Source organism: Rousettus aegyptiacus, unplaced genomic scaffold (genome assembly GCF_014176215.1).
Source record: "Rousettus aegyptiacus isolate mRouAeg1 unplaced genomic scaffold, mRouAeg1.p scaffold_m13_p_11, whole genome shotgun sequence".
In the NCBI taxonomy this organism is placed as follows: domain Eukaryota; kingdom Metazoa; phylum Chordata; class Mammalia; order Chiroptera; family Pteropodidae; genus Rousettus; species Rousettus aegyptiacus.
In genome coordinates this window covers 76,028,000-76,042,494 of record NW_023416286.1, presented here as the reverse complement: position 1 = coordinate 76,042,494, position 14,495 = coordinate 76,028,000, and the positions used below count along the sequence as shown (strand labels likewise).

At 35.6% G+C, this 14,495-nt stretch overlaps 1 long non-coding RNA gene and 1 pseudogene across 1 annotated transcript in view; one reads left to right on the top strand and one right to left on the bottom strand.

The window, feature by feature from the left end:
- LOC118609324 overlaps positions 1 to 14,495 on the bottom strand; it is a 55,923-nt gene that overhangs the window by 22,235 nt on the left and 19,193 nt on the right. The gene's annotated exons all lie outside the window — the stretch shown is intronic.
- Positions 5,269 to 5,387, top strand: LOC118609530 (annotated as a pseudogene).

The following is a 14,495-nucleotide window of genomic DNA, read 5'->3' as shown; positions in this document are numbered from 1 at the left end:
TCAGTATTTTATCATTCTGAAGCATTCAGCCCTTAAAATATTTAAGCATCCACATTAGTTCTTGTCAAACTAGCATAAAGCAGTGCATAATATGACCTGCGTGTAAGAGCAGAACAAGATAAGAGGTTACAGTCAGGGTGAAATTTCCACAATGGTATTGCCCTGTGCTATAGATAATAGTTTGCCTTCCCGTTTCCAGACAATTACTAAATGATATTGAATGTTTTCTTTATGTTTTCATGTGGTCATGCCAAGGAAGAGACTCGTTTAGTTGATTTGAACTACCAAGGATGAAACAATAAATTTGAGGCATCCTATACACCCTGTATGATTTCAAAAGGCCAATTAGAAAATATATATATATATAAAGATCAAATTTCATGGTATCGGGTAGTGTGGTAATTAGGGTTATCATGGTATCAATGACAACTTTGAAGAAAATATTAAAAACAAGCTGTGCAAGAAACAAAATGATTTCTCATTGAAACTAAAATGTCTGAAGAATCTCATAACATAGAGCCTACTGTGCACTGATTAAAGGAATAGCTGAGAGACAATTTCTTTAAACACCCTTTAAATTCCTCCTTTGGCTTTAACTATATTAGCATAACCTTATATAAACCAAAACATATCAAAATGTGATTATCAGTGAAATGAATATACAGCATTTAAAAACACAAATTATAACCCTACTATGTGGAATGAGAAATGGTAAGAAAATGTGGTCGCCAGCAGTGGGTTAGACAGTACTAACAAAAAATCCTACAAAATCTTAAAACCCTATTTTCCATAGGCATTTGTTACAAGGCTATCCCGTTCTTGTCTAGCTTTTAATCCAAACAATGATCCTGGAACAAAAATACTATTAATGAGATATAAAGATCACAACAGTAGGCATATATTAGTAAATGTACCCCCACTTTTAATTGTCATTCATTCATTCAATCAATCATTCAACAAACACTGAATTCCTGATAATATGTGTGAGTTGCTGGAGAAACAGTGGTAAATAAGGCAGATGAGGGTCCTAGTTCAAGGAGCTTACATTATGATGGGGCAAAATTAAATACATTAAATATGATGAACAAAAATTAAATACAAAACACTTACAGGCTATAATACGCAATGCACACAATAAACCAGGCATTGAAATAAAACAGGTTTTCTCTGAGGAGATGATATTTAAGCTAAAACCTAAAAGGAAAAAGAAACTGGCTGATTATCTGAAAACCAAGAGAAAGGTGTTTCATGTGAAAAACAGCAAATGTTTAAGAGTGCTAGAAACATTTAAAAAGCCAGCTGTAACAGCATGTAATGACCAAGATAAAGCACATAAAATGAAATGGGAGAATTACTCAAACCACATGACCTCTCTAGGTCATAATGTATTATCATATACATCTTTGGATTCAATTTACTAAAATTATTAGGAATTGTTGAACTTTTGGTCAAGATGGTGGAGTAGGTAAATGCTATGCTCACCTTCTATTCATGACCACATCAGCATTATAACTAAACTATAGAACAGCCATCATTGGAAGTCACCTGAAGTCTAGCTAAACAGAGGTCCTACAATTGGGGTCACACAGAAGAGGCCACCTCAAAATTGGTAGGAGGAGGGGAGACACAAAAAGAATCAGGAGGGATATCTTTGCTGCAGAGGCCCCCACCCCAGGAGATCGAGGGGCCCCAGCCCCACATTGAGCTCCCAGGCCAGGGTTTCAGTGCCGGGAAGTAAAGTTCCCACAACTTCTGGCTGTGAAAACCAGCAGAGACAGAGGGCTATAAAAGTCGCAGACATTTCTCCTAAAGAGCCCATGCACAGACTTACTTGGCAACAAACTCACTTGCTCTGAGCTCCAGAGCAAGGGCAACTGTTCAAAAGGTATTAGGGACATATGGGAGAAACTGAATTGTCTGCCTTTAGGACAAGAGCTGGAAGGACAGCTTTCTCCCAGAAAGAAGTGCTAGCAAGAGCCCTTGTTTCTTTATTGAGCCCTGCCACCTCACCCAGAGCGCAGATGCAGGCCACCACCATGTTGACTTTCCATCACCTGAGCTAACACTCATTCACCCAGTCCAGGCAATTCCGAGACCGTGCCCCTTCCACCTTGTGGGCCCACCTAAGCCTCCTCCTATGGCTTTTCCATACAAACAGCCTGTCTTGGCTCATGCTGTGGACTTTCCTAAAATCTCTCAAAAGTTCACAAAACCTTAACAAGCAGCATCTAGCCTCAGAGTTTCCCATACCTCTTGCTAAGCAGCCTCAAGCCCAGCACTAGCAGCTTGGTTCATGGCTTGGCCTGGTTCATGGCTTGGCTTCTCCAGGCACATTCAAGCCCAGCGTATGGTGGTGGCCATCTGTGGATTGTTGGTGGCTCATGTCTCACAAGACACCTACATAAAGCTACTCTACAAAGACCGAGAGACATAGCAGCCCTACCTAATACAAAGAAACAAACACAGAGTGGCAGCCAAAATGGAGATACGATGAAACATATCCAAAATGAAAGAACAGAACAAACCTCCAGAAAAAGAAATAAACAAAATGAAGACGAGCAACCTACCAGATGCAGAGTTCAAAACACTGGTTATTCGGATGTTCTGTGATCTCAGTGAGAATGTCAACAAAGAGATAGGAAACATAAAAATGGAGATAGAAAACATTTTTTAAAAAGTCAGAAATGAAGAATATAATAACTGAAATAAAGATTGTAATAGAGGGAATCAATAGTAGATTAGATGAAGCAGAGACTGAATCTGTAATTTGGAACATAAGGCAGCATAAAGCACCCAATGGAGAGCAACAAGAAAAATGTATCCAAAAAATATGAAGATAGTTTAAGGGGCCTCTGGGACAACACCAAGTATACCAACATTCACATCGTAGGGGTACCACAGAAGAGAGAAAGAGAGCAAGGAACTGAAAACCTGTTTGAAGAAATAATGACTGAAAACTTCCCTAACCTGGCAAAGGAAATAGCCATCTGAGGCCAAGAAGTACAGAAAGGTCCAAACAAGATGAAACCAAAGAGACCCACACCAAGACATGTCATAATTAAAATGCCAAAATTGAGAGACAAAGAGAGATTCTTGAAAGCAGCAAGAGAAAAGCGGTATAAGGGACCTCCCAAAAGACTGTCAGCTGATCTCTCAACAGAAACTTTGCAGGCCAGAAAGAACTGGCATGGCATGTTGAAAGTGATGAAAAGCAAGGACCCACAACCATGATGACTTTACCCAGCGAAGCTCATTTAGAATCAAAAGACAGGTAAAGAGCTTCTCAGACCAGAATAAGCTAAAAGAGGTTATCACCATCAAGCTAGTGTTACAGGAAATGTTGGAGGGATTTCTTTAAAAAGAAAAAAAAAAGATTAAAAATATGAATAATAAAATAGCAATAACTGCATGTTTATTAACAGTTACTTTGAATGTAAATGGATTAAATGTTTCAATTAAAAGATAGGGTGGCTGAATAGATAAGAAAACATGACCCTTACCTATGTTGCCTACAAAAAACTCACTTAAGATCAAAAGCCATGCATAGACTGAAAGCAAAGGAATGGAAATAGATATTTCACAAAAAAGGAAACAAACAAACAAAAAAGCTGCAGTAGCAATACTTATACCAGACAAAAAGGATTTTAAAACAAAGCCTATAATAAGAGACCAGAAGGAACCAGTTATCCCACTTCTAGGTATTTATCCAAAGAAACACAAAATATTACTTTCAAGAACATGTGAACCTATATGTTCATTATACCATGATTTAAAATAGTTAAGATGTAGAGCCTACTTGAGTGTCCATCAATGAATGAATGGATTATAAATGTGGTACATATATACAATGAAATATTACTTAGCCATAAAAAAAGAATGAAATCTTACCATCTGTAACAACATGGGTGGCCTTAGAGAGTATTGTGCTGACTGGAGTAAGACAGAGAAACACCTTACCATATGATTGCACTGACATGTGGAATTTAAAGGATAAAATAAACAACAACAAAAAAAACAAAATGGAAACAAACTCACAGATACAGAGGACATTTTGTTGGTTGCTAGATAAGAGGGATTTAGAGAGATGGATGAAAAAGGGGAAGAGATTAAGAAGTATAAATTGGTAGTTACAAAATAGTTATGAGGATGAAAATGTAGCATAATGAATGTACTGAATAATACTATGATAACTATGTAGAGTATCAGATAGGTACTAGATTTCTTAGGATGATCACTTTGTAAGTTATATAAATGTCTAATCACTTCGTTGTACATCTGAAACTAATATCACATCATATACCAACTGTAAGATATTTTTAAAAGAATTTTTGCATATAAGTTATGGAGAGACATTGTTCTGTAGTATTCTTAAAATATCTCTGTCTGCTTTCAGTATCAGGTTAATGTGGTTACACAAATGAAGAAGGAAAATATTACATGTTCTTCAAATTTGTATCCACAATTTATAGAATTGGTAACACCTCTAACTTAATCATTTGGGTAAATTCACCAGTGAAGCAAATACAGATATTATTTTTTTCTCAACTTTTGATTCTGGAATAAATCTTACTTTTCATAATTTCTTTTCTGACATTGCGCTAGATTCCATAAGCTAATATGTTATGTAGAATGATTACAACCGAATTTGTACATGGAATGGGAATAATAATTTTCTTATATTCTTATTTGTGTTAAGATTATTAGAGGCTGAAGAAAATTGATTAGGTAGTTCTCCACTTTATTTTGTGGTACAAATTTTGTAACATATACTTCTGCATACATTAAAATTTAGTAAAGATCAAAAAAATGAGGATTATCATACAATGGAATCAATATCAGGTCTCATAGTCTGAATTTAATTCTAAAGTCATAAGAGTTTTAAGCAGTCCTTGATAGTATGTGATAAGATTAAATCAAATTTCAAAGCACTAAAACAGTAGAGTCAAAAATATATATTTAAAAGTGAAAAAAAGGATTTTTAAAATGTATGTACATTGTATGGCTAAACGAAGTTAAAACCTGATTCATATCTTGGAAACTCTGTAAATTATCCTTATAACAAATACTACTGAATTGTCATGGAAAACAACATGTAAAAAAAATAAAACAAAAACAAAATAAAAACACTAGGCATAGAAAACTGATAGATAAAACTATAGTTTCAGTCATATTCATACGTACTATAAAATAAAAACACATAGTTCTAAGCATTCTAAGACAGTTTTGTTAAGATCACAGCATTGATAAAACTATTTAAATTCCACTTTCATCTATGACCATGCCACCCTGAATGAGCCCGATCTCATCTGATCTCAGAAGCTAAGCAGGGTGGGGCCTGATTAGTAATTGGATGGGAGACCACCTAGGAAGACCAGGTGCTGTAGGCATTAAAAATAAACAAACAAACAAACAAACAAACAAATAAATAGAATTCCACCTTCAAGGAGATTAAATTGGATGCTAACACAACATATTATGTATAGTCTCCTTATTTTTTTAACTATTAAATTAATTTCTTAAATCACAGCTTTCAGAAATAATAATTTATCAATAATATTTTATTCACACTGTAATGCAAGAGAAAAATGGTTTTTAACATTTAGAAATGATAGTATTTTCTAGACTGGCAATTTAATAAATATTTGGGTAACTATACCTGTCTTCAACATCTAAAGTGAATAATTTAACACAATAGCATCACTGAGTGATAAATTTGCATGCAATGTAATTATTGTAAACTTACAGAAATATTCGCAATAAATCACAAGTGAAAACATAAATTGATAGACTTGTAATAATATGTCTTTAATTAATGCAGAAGAATCTGAAAAAATAAACAGCATTTTAAATAGTGTGTGAGATAATACATATGTAAACATAGAATGTAAAGCAATATAACAGATATGATATTGGACGTTTAAAGTACTTTGTGTCAAGCGAATATTAAGAGCATAATGATTAAACCTCTTTCTAAAATAACTCTACAGAGAGTCTAAACCTTCTTGCCAGAGCTCTTTGAATTTTGAAGTAAAGAGCTAGAATAGTACTTGCTTTTTTCATAAGTTGTTTAAGACAAGTCTCAACAGTGAAAAGCTCAGCCTCAGTACTACATGAAAGCCCAAGGGACTGCCAAAAGCTCTGGAGCATTCCACTTCTATTTTTATCATTCATTCATTCATTCATTCATTCATTCAAAATTTCTTTACCGAGCGCCTACTATATACCAAGCACTGTCCTAGACACTTCAGATTCATCAGCCTAAAAGACAACAAAAGAAACTTGCTCTTGGAGAGTTTCCTGTCTACAAACAGGAAACAACCATTAAATATTAATCACAATAAATAACTAAATTATATAATATTTGAGAAGTCATAAATGTCTTGGAACAAAGACAAAGCAGAACAAGATAAGAAAGATCCAGGAGTGAGACAGGGATCAGGTTATAATTTTAAGTAGAGCGATCAGCATGCACCTCCTTGAGAGGCTGACTTGTAAGCAAAGATTTGAAGTTGGTGAGAGATTTGCCAAGCATCTGAGGGAAGAACATCCCATGCAGGGCCCAAAGGAAGGTAGGCCTGGTGGTTTGGAAGAACTGCAAAGGGCTCGAGTGACAAGAGCAGCATGAGCAAAGGAGCAAAAAATTTGGACTCTTTGATGCCCATAAACTAGAAGACGCAGAATTTTAATAAAGGAGTGCCTTAGAATGCAATATAGAAGGAAGGAATGATGGTTAAGAGACTTATTTTGAATTTCCTTTTTTAACAGCAAGCATATTGTTTTATTTAGAATTTTTGTCACAAATCAATAAGAATATAAAAATATCCTACAGACTATTTATTCACACTTAATATTTTTCTTTATTATTATCGTTCTTTAGGAATAATTGTATCACCACCTCCCCAGCTATCCACAAGTGCTCAGGCTTGGTTCAGTCTTTCTAAGGACCATGCATTTATCTGACAAGGAAATACTGGTTATGAAGCAGTGACAAATAATCCCCTTGCCCAAACCCTAAGCAGACTCCTCTGAGCTCTTTTTTCAACTAGTCCTCAACTTTTTTTCATCCCCGCATTGCCCAGTTTTAGCAAGAATTCTCTAAGACAATTTAGCCAGAACCTCCCATCCTCCAATTTGGAGCACCCTTGATATCTGATTGGATTCTTCACCCTGCACCATCCCCAGGCGATGTCTGATCACATCGGCCTGGCTTCGGCAAGAATCCTATTCATTTTAGCCAGAATCGTATCATTTAACCAGAAGCCTCCCTTTCCACTGATATTTCCTCTTAATAATTTCCCACTTACTGTTCTCTGTTTCTTAGCTATAAATTTCCACCTTTCCTTGTTGTGTTCACAGTTGAGTCCAGTCTCTCACCCCCACTGCAAGGCCTCACTTGAATGGTTGCTACACCTACTGTGATGCCCCACACCCCCTTGAATAAATCTGCCTTGCTATTCTTTAACAATTTTCTTGAATAATTATTTCTTTCCCAACAATCAGAATGACAAAGAAGCCCAAGAGGCTGCCCAAATGCCAGAACAAAGATATATATAGTAATCCTTTAGAGGAATGTGGTAAATCCATGAGAAAATATGCTTGTTTAAAAAAAAAAATGTGCGTTCAGGTGCATCACGTGTCAAAACGGCTAAAGAGAAAGTGTCAAATAACTAAAGAGAAACCATGAAAATAAAAGCCTATGGGTAAAACAATTTGTCTCATCTTTCAATGGGCAATACTTTATTTTGATTTTCTTAATAAAATTTACCCTTTGCAATCAAATTACGGGGAAGGGTGGGCAGGGGAGTGATACTATGCTTCAATATTTTTAAACAAAGTAAAAATCTTTTTGTAAAGTCTCAACTCTACATACTGCAAAAGAACGTAGATAGTTTCATGAAGCAAAATGCTTTTCTGAACAAACCAACAATGTGTGTTTATTGTGTGGGAGCCCAGGACCACCACATGCGATTACAGTAAAAGCTCTGTATTATTTCCATCTGGCAATGAGAACACAAGATGTTGTATAAACTACCAGAAGAGCTCTATTTCATTGTAATTAAAATTTAGTGTTACACTTAAGCAATAAGGCAACGCCAGGAGATGTGATTATCATGAGATAATGACCTTGGAGTGTTGCAAGGCATACAAGGAACCAAATGCCTCTAACCCTCTAGGGGGCAAAATTATTTCTATATAACAACTTCCACCGCCTCTGGCTTACCCTCCTCTGCCCCTGAAGTTGTATGATCAGTGAAAGAAGAAAGCTTGGGATCAAGAGCACCAAAATGATTTCTTCAAAAAGAGGACATCGGGGAACAGGTATATGACAAAGATGGCGTTGTAGAATGCTGAAGCAGCAGTTTCAAATGAGTTGTGTTGTTTGTGCAATAATTATGCAATGGCTTTAGAATTCTCTGGACACAGATAGAACTGTCAGTGATGTCATAGGCATGTAAAGTAATCCCCAGCAAGGGCACAGATCTAACCTTTTCCCCCTCTTTTGGTTTCATGATTTTCATTTCATAACAGCAATAATAGATGACAGGTGGTACAGTTCTTGAGGGTATATTATACTTCTTCAGTGGCTGAAGCCACTCAGCCTTTGGCCCGAACCTCTCAAGACATTTGAGATGTATGATAATTTTCCCAAAATACGATGCCTGTCATGTCTTATTGCTTAATTGCTTTGTACTTACTAATTCTTTTTAAAGTGAGTACAGATAACAGTGCTTGCTTTACAGTTTACATTAGACTCCCAGAAACTACTTTTACAGTGGGATAATGTGAAATAATTTCTACAGTAATAGATGAAAGAAGTAATATAATATTCCATTATATTACTGTTATAATCCCTAAACTAGAAGGTCACTTAAAATTATGGGAAATGTTATGTTTTATAATAATTTTTGGAGAAGAAAATAATAAACTAAAATCCAAGACTTTGATACGAAATCAGAGTATCCTCCATGGCGGCTCATGTGGAGGAGACAGGTACCTCAATTATTCAAGAATATCTCAAACTCTTCTATAACAAAGAGGTAAAAGTGAGAATTTAATTTATAAATAATATTTTTAATAAGAAAAAAGGGGTGACCAGGACATAGGTATTATTAAAACGAAGAATAATCACACTGCGGAAAATATTTTAAAATAGTAATAAAGAATTTTTACATGTAAATATATATGTGTATATAAAATGCATAATGTATGGACAGACTGAAATGGTAAAACAGTAAAGATTTAAACTATTAGAAATTTTTTTTCTGGGTAGGAGAGAACCTTCTAGAGACGAGCCTGGTTAACAGTCTATCCAGATGAAATTCAGAGTCTCATTGCCCTCTATTTCATTTCAGCTATGTACAGTCATGTCCTATTGACTTAAACTCTCCACTGAAGACAGTAATTTTTGTTTCTGTAGAGGCTGGATTTGAGAACTGGCTAGTTTATGAGTATAGAGTACTTTGGGGTGAATATGTGTTCTTGAAATTCAGAAATATCTATGAAAAGATTAATTCACTGAGTAAAAAGTGTATATCAATAAACATGATTTTGCAAATCAGTGAATATAAACTGTACATTGCAACACTCTTCAGATTCATTCCTATAAGGCGTCTGGTGATTTAAGTACATGGCAAAATAATAAATGACGTGAAGAGGACTCAATTCTGCTGCATTCTCTCATGGCCATGTCCTGAAGCTCCAGCCATTCGGCAGCCATTTCGGTGAAGGACTGGAGCATGTCCCAGCACAAGGGAAGGTGGCAGAGGAAGGCTCAGCACTTGCTCCACATCCAGCCCACCCCACGACTGTTCCTGAGTCCCCTTTCTTTGGAGAACCAACGAGAAACTTCAAGTCCCATTCCCTAATTGACTAATCCTCTGACCTTGGCCAAGGTCATTTGACCTTTCTCAATCCAGATTCTGTTAGATTTGCTGAAGGAGGAACACACAGGCTGAAGGGGTTAATCAAGGTTTATTGTAGCAGAGTGTCAGCTGGGCTGAGCCGAAGATGGCATCCGCCCCGAATGCAAGGGGACCTGAAACTTATATGGGGCTTGAGCCGGGCTTTTTCAGTGGCAATATTTCAAGTGGGTAAATTGGCGGTGAAGGGAGAAGAGTCCAGTGAAATAAGAGGTGAGCATGTAGCATTGCCAACTCGGATGCAAAGTCCAGCTCCCACACGAAGGTAAGGGAGGAGTCTGGTTTCCACACTATGGGGGTATGAACAGGGCCCTCCTGGACCTAACAGATTCTATATTTAAAAAAGAGGTAGCAACACCAGTCCTATTAATTTCACAGTTGTTGTGAAGAGAAGTAAAACAGACACTTAAGCACTTGGGGAAAAGCACCAAACCGAAGGGATGGGGGGCAGAGCTAAGGAAGGGGCCACATTCCTATTTCCTAAAAGTGTCAGGCGAGGGAATGGAAAAGATCATTTTTAAATAGATATAGTAAGACAAATCTCCAAAAAGATAAACACGAGAAACATTCAGCTGCTAGATTTCTCCTGCGTTGGAAGGCATTTGTCACTTCTTTATGAAAACGGTTGCTGGCTTTGGCCTCTTCCACGAAGCCTATCTTAATTGAAAAGAAGGTAACAAATTCCACTTTGTACTATTACGCTGGTCCAACAGGAAATCTTTCAGTTACTTATGACTTGCTGTTTCTTTACATGTACACATTTTATTATTGTCATTATTATATTGGACTAACATGTAGATCCTGTTGTATGTGCAAATCAGTTCTATCTCGGATTATAAACAACAGAGCAAGAAAAAGGCCTGACATAAATGATGACATTAAGAAGTGTAAATAGTGTTTTTTGATGACAAGAAAGAAATCTTTTGATTTAAAATTTCACCTGTAAATATTGTTATTTAAAATCTTACTTATACTGCACCACAACGTTAAACACGTATTTGCTTCTTTTTTTATATATGCAAGGAAGTCTTTCTTGATTTATATTACAATTTATCCTTATATTGAGTATAATTACTCTGTTGTTCTTCTTTCTATTGTATATAATATTATGACTACAGCTCTTTTCAGAAAGAACTTATAAGTGGTGGTTTTATTTCAAATTCCTTGTTTAAGATGCATTCTGACCACAAAGTACAAGAACACAGAGGAAGTTCTTTATTCTCTTTGACATAAGCAGCTATGGGGTAAATATTTTAGAATGATGATATGTATTCTTGCAATCCAGAAACATCTATGAAAAGATTGATTCACAGAGTAAAAAATATGTATCAATAAATGTAATATGTTTTTATAAATCAATGAATACAAACTATACATTACAACACTCTTCAAATTAATTCCTGTAACTAGTTTGAGTAATTTAAGTACATAAATTTGCAAAATTAGCTAAATGTAATTTGGGAATAAATTTTGGTGAAGGTTAAGTCTTCTATTTCTTTCTCTTAATATATATATTTTTTTACTATCAATAAAAAGTTTAACTCCCATGTGATTTTCTAAAGTTGTTTCCTTTGGTTTTCTTTCTTTTTTGAAAGAAACCGGATTCTTAAATCAGGCCTGCCAGGGAAAATTAAAATTAGAATTGTCTAGAGAATAAAGACAATTTAGAAAGCAAACTAATATAATTTCAACTTTCTCAAATCATTTTTCCTCAATAGAATTTTTATCTATGGCGGTAAGACAGAAAATTATGGAGATTTTTCTAAATCAAGTACACCCTTGACAGAAACAATTTGTTCACCTCTGGGAACTATTCAAACAGTCTTTTCCAGCATCCACCCAAGGAAAAAGCAGGACCATTTTTCTCCAGATCAAATTTTTATTGCACAAAGAAGCCCAGTAAACCCGATCTAGACAATTGGTAGCCAGCACATGTCTGCTGACTATCTCTCTCTCTATCTACATTTTTTTAATGCCATCTGGGCAGAACGCTGTTTAGAATGTGATGATCTATTCAGGCAGGAGAACCACCTTAATCACAAGTGCCCCGTCAACAACCTGACACTCATGTTCAATACCTCGTCAGGTCCCTGAGATGATGATGAACTTTCCTGGTGGCAATGGTAGGGGCAGGTGGTGGGGGGCATTGCTGTGCAGCTCTGTTATTGATGTAGTTGCTTTGTGATTAACCAGGAGTCTGGTTTGTGAAACGACTGTGCTTTCCAGAATGTTCAGTTCTTTCTTGCACTTTCCAAACAGTTTAATACACACATTCTGATTTATCTGTTTATTTTTTTCATACCACTGGTTCCCATTTTCTATCTCACATCCAGCTAGGTGACACATAATTACACATTTGTCATGGGATAAGAAGTTCTTCAAAATTCCTCAAGAATCTTCCTAATAGTAGCTTGAAACTTTGTTACATCCCCTGGCACCAGACGGGGTGAGTAGGAGACTCCTTTTCTTAAGGCACAATGATGCCTTATAAGTCCAAGATTATTTAAATATTCTTCCTTTATTCCCCCGAATTAAAATTATAAACTGTGCATGCTTAAACTTCAGAAATATCTTTATATTCTATGGCTTTGTCATTTTATGCACTTTACTTAATGGTAAATCTCGATGACCGTTTATAAATTCTAACAGTATGAGACTTTTAGGCAGAGATATTTAAAATATTTAAGAAATCTTTATAGGATTATTTACACATGAAGACAGGTGCTATTCCATATTTACTTTTATATTGGAATAGCACCTGGCATTTTAAAAGCTAAGTATTTTGTGCCTGTGTTCACTATTTCTGAAGAAAACAGAGGTAAAGTTAAGTCTCATTTTCCCTAAATAACTGTAGACTGCCTTTGGTGACCAGAATTAAATGGAACTCTTTCTTTGGCTCTGAGTGTGAGAGGTGCTCCCAATAAAAAAGATATCACAGTTTCACAGGACCAATTTATTTTCTTCTATTTAAAAAGTGTTTTCTATGGGAAATAATAATGTAAGTCAGTCATGAGATGACTCCATTAATTACTACACTAGTGACCTGTCATGAGCATGGTCCATGGGTGGTACTTGCCAGTTTATGTATGTGTTTATTAATGACAACTGACTAGAAATTTAGAGGTGCTTTAGGGCTATCACAAGTAGGAGATTCCATTCTAGCTATATAAAAGTGTGTTTTTTGCATGATTTTTTTTCTTATTAAATGGTTGGCTTAAATTTTTATAGACAGCTTCATTCTGTAAAGCAAAAACTAAATAAAGGGAAGTCTAGAAAAGTAGAAAACTAAACAAATACTCTATACCAGCAAATATAAATGACACAATCACAAAAGATTTTAACAGAATTGAATAGAGTACCACAAGCAAAATATATTCAAAATATATGTTATCCAAGGCAATGATAGAGCATAGATTGCAAAAATCAATGCATCTATAAACCTAAGACATTTTAAAAACAACCATTAAACTCAAGTCCCACTAAATCATAAATCCAGGATGCTAATAAATAAAGTTGTTGGGGAGGGGGAGAGTTTCATCTCTTTTGACTTCCTCTCTTCAACTTCACAAATTGTGAAAATGTAAAATAGACAAGCAGTCAGTGAGAGAAACACTTAACATTTTACTAAATTCACATATTACGTTAATAATCTCTAAAAAAAGGGGGGGGGGACAGATTTAACATCAGAATATAATTCCATGCTGATGACTTAAGCTCCTACTATGTGCCAGCCTTGTTTCACTCGTGTCTGATTCAGCAAGTTGAATTGGGTAGAAACTGAATCTTCGAAGTTCACTCCATCTCAGAGAATGGAGTCGCTCTAAAATGAATCTCTGCTTACATAAATGACGTCCTCGTTTGCCTTGCTGAAGGGAATGAGCTTATCAGAAACAGCCTAGTGACAAATCCCTAAAGTTTCTTGATGAGATCAGATCATATAGTTCCAGTAAATTAGCACATGCCAAATACAGTATCTGCTGAATCCTCAGTATTCAGACTCCTATCCATTGTCAGCAGTAGAAAATGACCTTCAAGAAGGCTGCTTAAACAAAGACTCCTGGAGTTTAATTGAGGCTGTAACTAAACCCAAAAGTATTGAATCTTTTCTCAACTACTTCACACTAATACTCTGTGTCCTCTCTAACTTCATGAATTTATTTATTAACTACGGAAAACTTTTAACACCAAAAAAGTCCAAAAAGATTTTTTTCATGCTTCATTCTAATGTTCTCAGGGTTCCCTTTGCTGTAGCCTCTAATTTAGAACCACAAGCCAGCAGAGGCTGAATCATAAGACAGTTCTATGGCTTCACTGCCCAACCTAAGCCCTGGGTCCCTGTCAACATTTCATATTGCTCTCTTAGTTCAAAGAATTTCATAAAAGAAGGGGAAGAATATTGAAAAGCATATGTAAAATAAATTTTAATGAATGTAAATTCATTTAGAGATCATGACGTACTTCTGATTTTTGCCTCCCATAGTTCTAGCTCATTTCATCTGACCTCACCATCCAGCCTGTTCATTTATATGTATATGTATACTTTAAACAAAATATTTATTATATATGCAATTATAT